This window comes from Pagrus pagrus (genome assembly GCF_965226575.1).
Source record: "Pagrus pagrus genome assembly, chromosome: 10".
NCBI lineage: Eukaryota > Metazoa > Chordata > Actinopteri > Spariformes > Sparidae > Pagrus > Pagrus pagrus.
In genome coordinates this window covers 25,286,411-25,292,783 of record NC_140194.1, presented here as the reverse complement: position 1 = coordinate 25,292,783, position 6,373 = coordinate 25,286,411, and positions in this window count along the sequence as shown.

Genomic DNA, 6,373 nt, shown 5'->3' with positions numbered 1-6,373 from the left:
ATGTTTGTACTTCCAGTTGAGTAAGAAAGTGTAAGAAATGTTCATGATTTGTTCTAGGACGTAAAATACGTCAGTGAATACGCCATGATTGAATTATAAAGCGCTCATGTGTCTTAAAAAAGGTGGTTGCTAACCAGTTAAACGTCATCACACCGAACACAGAGACTCATCTATTCACGAGTCCATCTTTTCTTTTTTTTCCGAGCGATTGCATCTACGCTTCAAAGATCACAAAAGTGGTGTTTATTTGTGAAGATTATCGTGCTAAACAAAACTATAAAAAGTATATAAACTTGTTCGTGCCACAAAGTTTATATTCGGCAATAATCCAAAACCCAACTGAATAATCCTGTTGGCTTTTTGTCGAGGGAACCAGGGTGATGCTAACTTCCGGGTTAGCCTACAAAAACACATCATCCCTGCAGTCTGCTTTACAAACTGAGGTGGAGTTTGGAAGAAGCGGCCATTTAGAAGGTCTGGAGGGTCTAATGAAAGATGCTTTTGAGTTGCATCATCGGAAATGTAGGATACAGCATTTCTGGTCTATATGAAAATATATGAAAGTAGCACTCACGCTAAATGTGATCTTTGTTCACATAGGAGGAAGGTAGAGAGCTGGTGAGACAAGACCATGTGCTTTAACTTCTAGCAACTATGTGGGACCATGTCAGTCTTCACCTGACCCACAGCCCATGTGTGTGTGTGTGTGTGTGTAAAGACAGAGAGGAGCAGCAGAGATATGGGACTGTCTACATTTGACCCTATCAGCATCAGCTCCAATAAACCAGAAAACACAGTCTAACAGGACTTACTAAAGGGCCCCATGGTCACTTTGACCCCACAGTGGAGCCCCTGGGCTCAGGGTCGCTATAGAAACAGCTGAAATAGTTTTTCTTTCTTTTCTTCTTTTTTCTTCTCTTTCTTCTGACCTTGCTCCCGGGGGTCATGTTGAGGAATGCTGCACAGCTACCTGAGTTCAAAGCGCTCGGTAGCGGGGAGAGAGGGAGGAGAGGTGAGAAGAAAAGGAGGAGAGTGAAGAGAAGGGGAAGAAACTGAAATCAGGGGCAAGGGAGCGGCAAAAAGGGAAGATAACGGCATGTGAAAGAGGAGAAACTGGTTGGGATAGAGTTGGGAGAGGAAAACACGAGGAGGGGGAACTTAAAACTGAGAAGGGGCACAGGAGCAGCAGGCAAACTACAGTAGACAAAAAAAAGGCAAGGGTAAATGAAAGGAGCTGAGGAATGTGAGGAAAGAAGGAGAATGACAGAAAAAAGCAATTACCGTATACTGGGGAAACCCTCAGAGCTAGCTGAGTGCAGTCAGACTGTGTGCCTGTTAAAGGGCCTTTAGAGGATGAAGGATAATGATACAGGAATGAAATAGTCATGGAGGGGAAGCTGAAGTTGAGATCAGGCATGGCTTTTAACCTCCCGACTGATTAGAAGAAAAGAGACGGACATGGTGGTAATGAGAAATGATACGTGTTGCTACAGGGGGGTTAAATTAATGAGCACTAGGAGTGATCAGACCCACACACAGCCTCCAGTGAACGATATAATATGTAAGAATTCTGCATTAAAATGTCTAAAAACGAATAGACCTTTGTTTTATATTCTGATGAGTTACATTATCCGTGCATTTCATTTGGTCGCCCACTGTGAATAAAACTTTAAACAATACTTCATCTGTGAACACTTGTGCCAGAGGCACATAGATTTCGTCAGAAATTGTGGTTGTTCGCCACCAGCTGAGCAAACTTGCCCCTGCGTTACTTGCACAAGTGCTTATTCACCCCTGACAGAGATTACTTCTCTGTACATTAGATTTAAGCTTGTAAGTTGAGCCTCTCACTCTCACAGCAATCACCAGAGACTCGCTGCGATAGTCAGGTTGATAAACAGGACTAAAGATAAATCCACTTTTTAAAACCTCAAAAATTTAAAAAATAATCTCTGAGCTCTCCTCCAGACAGTAAACGGCTCCAGATCAGAGCAGAATCCGATGTGCTCCCAGGTGTTTATTCCTCCTGGGGCTCCCCAGCTCCGTCCAGCCTTCCCCACACAATACTCAGCAAATGTCTTTTGTTTTGCTTTGATAGAGAGAGTTTTGATAACAGGCATTACATACGGTCCTCCCTGCGTGACTTTCTAGATTGCAATCATAACCAGCAACATTTGTTTGCTGATTTGAGTGGCCCTATCCAAATCCAGCAAATTCAGTTCAGTTCTGTTTGAAAGATTTTGGCAGTTTAAGCATCGGTTCTTCATATAAACACACTGATTCTTTTATAAGGTTAAACAGATGTGAGGCAGAAAGATGATGGAAAAGTCAGGCAGGTGTTTGGTCTACGCGAAGCCCTCTTTGTCTGCTGTCAATTACTTCTCACAACCCTCTTTCTCCCTTTATCAACCCATCTGCATGTCCCCTGTCTTCCAGATTTTTCTTTTCTTTCTTTTCTCGCTTGATCTTCCTCGTCTTCTCTTATTTTTCCATCAGCCGGAGCCAGCCCGCACCTTTAAAACATCTGGCCCACTTTAACTCATCAAGATCATTGTGTTGCCATACCACACATAAAAGAAATGGCATCATATAAAAGCACAGAGAAGCAGCAAAACATCACATTAAATGCGTCACAACTATGTGTTTTAAAAAGTATAGATGCAGAGGAACATTATCAGATTATATCACCAGTGAGGAAACTTTTCCATTTCAGTGTTGATGTATCCGGTTGATAGTCTGGTAAAGTGGATCAGATGGCGCCAGCAGTACTCTTCAGGGCTCCTTTTAGTCAAATAAATCCGAAACACAATCTTGCTCTTTGTGTGCATCCATACTGTCTGTGTATGTGTGTGTGTTTTCTGTCCAATCACATCGCTCAAGCTTAAACTGTACAAACAGGACAGAAACACATCCCATCACTGAATAAACAGCTGCTCAGTCAGAGATTTATCTGCTCGAGGTTTACATTCTATTAGACAAACATTAAAACCAAATGCTAGGATGGTACTGAACTTTTTAAATGTGAAGCAGTAAAACAGAGCAAAGTAGACTTTTATTGCTGCTGATATACAACACATCAGAAGGAGAAAATTAGTTTTGAGTGTGCTGCGAGAGTCAAAGTGCCATAAAGACTTCCTGTATACAGTATTACAGAGATGTGTCTCCTTCTTCACTTGGCACAACTGTGCAGGGTGAAATCACATCAGAATAAATACAGACAAAGTTTAGGATTGTATTCCTCGTGTAATACTGTTAGTATTTTTCCTGTATTATAGTGCGTGCATGTTGAGAGGCTACAGCCAGTCAACTTCACACAAATCCAGAAGCCTAACAACCAAACCAACCAATCACAGCTGACCCCTGGCCCCTCTGACTGACCTTTGACCCTGGGTGACAGCCACGGTTTGGAATGAATGGCTTTAACAGGCTTCTGCTTCACTGACACAAGAGCAGCCCACCACAGTAGCATGCTAATAAACATGACAGTGACAAATGATGAATTCCACGTTCACTTTGTTAGCTTTCCATGTTGAATAGACTTCCCCTTTTATTTGTTGTATTTTTGGCCAGTTTCATGTCTGTATGGATGGAAACGTCCTGTTGGTAAGTCGGTCCACCACTGGATGTCTCCAGAATGGATAACCATATTCGTGGTCCCTAGAGGATGAATCCTACCGATCCCCCTGACTTTTCCTCAAGTTACCACAAATTTAACTTTGTTGCTTTTTAGTGAAATGTCTCAGCAACTATTAGATGACTTGCCATTAAATTTTGGACTGACATTCATGTTCCCAAGAAGATGAATGCCAACTTCTTTGGTGATCAACTGACGCTTCATCTAGCACCATTAATGATCAACGACCTGCAAAATTATTGCCATTTCCATCAGCAGTACTTTGTGAAGAGTGCTAATTAGCTAATGCTAGCATGCTACACTAAGGTGCTAAACATTACCTGGTGAACATTGGTGTTTCTGATATCGCCATGTTTGTGTTGTTCTATGAGCATCATAATTAATGTTGCTCCAGGACCATCATTAAAAGTAACCAGTCACATTGTTCTGATGTCGTAGCTTTGCGCCAGGAGTTTGCATCCAAGTTGGATCATTTAAATATACTGCTCACTTTTTACACTAACTTCACTTATTATTTTCAGTTTGTTTTCAGTTTTCTGTCTCTATTTGGTTTGGTTTTTCATAACATTTCTGAACATCCCTCTGTGTAAATGTCTCATCTCTAATATGCACAAAATCCACAAAAATAACAGAAGCACCCATTATCAAACACGGGTGTGTGTACTCAGACATAGATACAATGAATACATACTGTGTATACATTCGCATCTTGTAAATGTTTTGCGTACACAGACACAGAAACCACATACTAACAACACGTTTGCGTAAACCTCCATAAGTCCAGACACTGCACATATTCTGTACAGATGCACAGGCTGGGCTTCATTATAATACATACTCCACACATATTCCCATGTGGCTGACATTAAATCATACTTACTGTGCTCGTATAAACGTCACGTGTGGCTGAGGAGCTGCACTGACTGCTGAGCCACAGCTATCTCTGGACAGCGACCAACTATTACGCCATGAATCTGACTGGAATTAATCTTGACCATCAGAGAGTAGAAGCATGTGATACGAAGCCCCCTGAGACTGGCAGACACTCCACCCTGCAGAAACAGCTACAATGTGTCTTCGCCTCCAGAGCACGCCTCTCAGATGAAAGGAATTTTTGTCTTTTGAGTGGAGAGTCTGTCTCTGAACAGATTGAACAACAGTCGGCAGACTTTATCTCTCAGGTCTTCCTTCCTCTCTCTCTTAACTTTATCTCTTATACGACAATTCATTCAATTCAGAATTTACATTTGCTTTCATTCACGACTGTACAAATGGATGTCGGGTCCAGACTGAATGCCATATCTGATTTAACTGTGGGAGTAGTCATGTGTATCCTCTTGTGTGTGTGTGTGTGTGTGTGTGTGGAGTTGTAGTACAGTATGTGTGTGCTTGTGTATCTGAAGGCTAGAATGTGTTGATGTTTCACCTCGTCCTGTTCATGAATGCAGTTGTTGAGTTTATTTAATATTCATGTATACATTCCAGATTTAGACAGGAGGCAGGATATGGATGATGTATGTGGGAACATGTCTGTGAATATTAGCAGACTGTCTGTGACAGCAGCTGCAGATTTTCCCCATCGGAAGAATTGAAGCTAGCTCAGTGTGTGGTAGAGCTAAAAATGATGGAGAGATAATACAACACAGAGACCGAGAATTGGTTTTATTCCAGTGCATTTCATTCCATTACACCACATCAGGCTCATTAAACCCTAACACACAGTTTTGCCTCTCTGGCATCTAGTCATTATATTACAGAAGGTTTAATGTGGTTTTATATATTTAATCTTTAGTTACTCAGTTTTAATAAAGTCACCTCGTATCTGTACATCAGAAGTATATTCATTTTAGAAGATCTTCCTTACGGCGTACTTAAATGCCAGCATAGGACTACTTGGTGCTTCAAACAGTTAGATGTTAGAGGCGTAATGTTCTAACCCGAGGCACCAGATGGTTTGTTACACCACTGGCAAAGGCACAGAGGAAAGGCACTTTCGGTACACCTAAACCACACCTGCAGCTTCCAGTAGTTCACAAGACACGGATTGGTAAAAGGGTTAGACCTGTTAGGAGTCAAAACTGTAAGGAGCACGTGCCGCTAACTAGCTTCCAACATACATACACGTTACTGAGAATTCTGAGTTATAAATGTGCCTGTGTTTTTAAAGTAAACTGCATAATGCATGCAAGAACAGTCACTTGACAGATCAGTCTGAGACCAATAGCTAAAGCGGGCTTAGCGAAGGTCATTCCCAAAATAGCCTAAATGCATGATACTACCAAACCTTCAGTAGTGAACAGGCTCATCTCTGAATTTCTCACATATTCATTCATGCAGTCTTTTCCACTGCCCACTATCTCTACACCCCTCCCCTTCTGGTCTCTCGTTTTTCTCTCACTCCAACTCTTTACTCTGCCTTTTGTGTAAGTGAAGCCGGGGCCTCCCAGTGACATGAGCCCTGCTCCTGTAAAACTAATAATGACTGAGATTTGTGCGGGCTTAGCATTCTTTCTCCCTTTCAGTGCAAGACACTGAGAATGGGGTGAGGCGAAGGGACAGGAAGGGGAGAAAGGTCTAGTGGTAAGTTGGAGGGGGGTGCAGGGGGAAGATGTCCTAGTTTGAGAGGGTGCGCAACTTGAAGAAGGAAGCACGAGATGGAGAGAGAGACAGAGAGGCCCCCTTTTCCCTGAAACACGCCACATGCTTTCATTCTTCATGGGTCAGTGGCACTGAAATCAC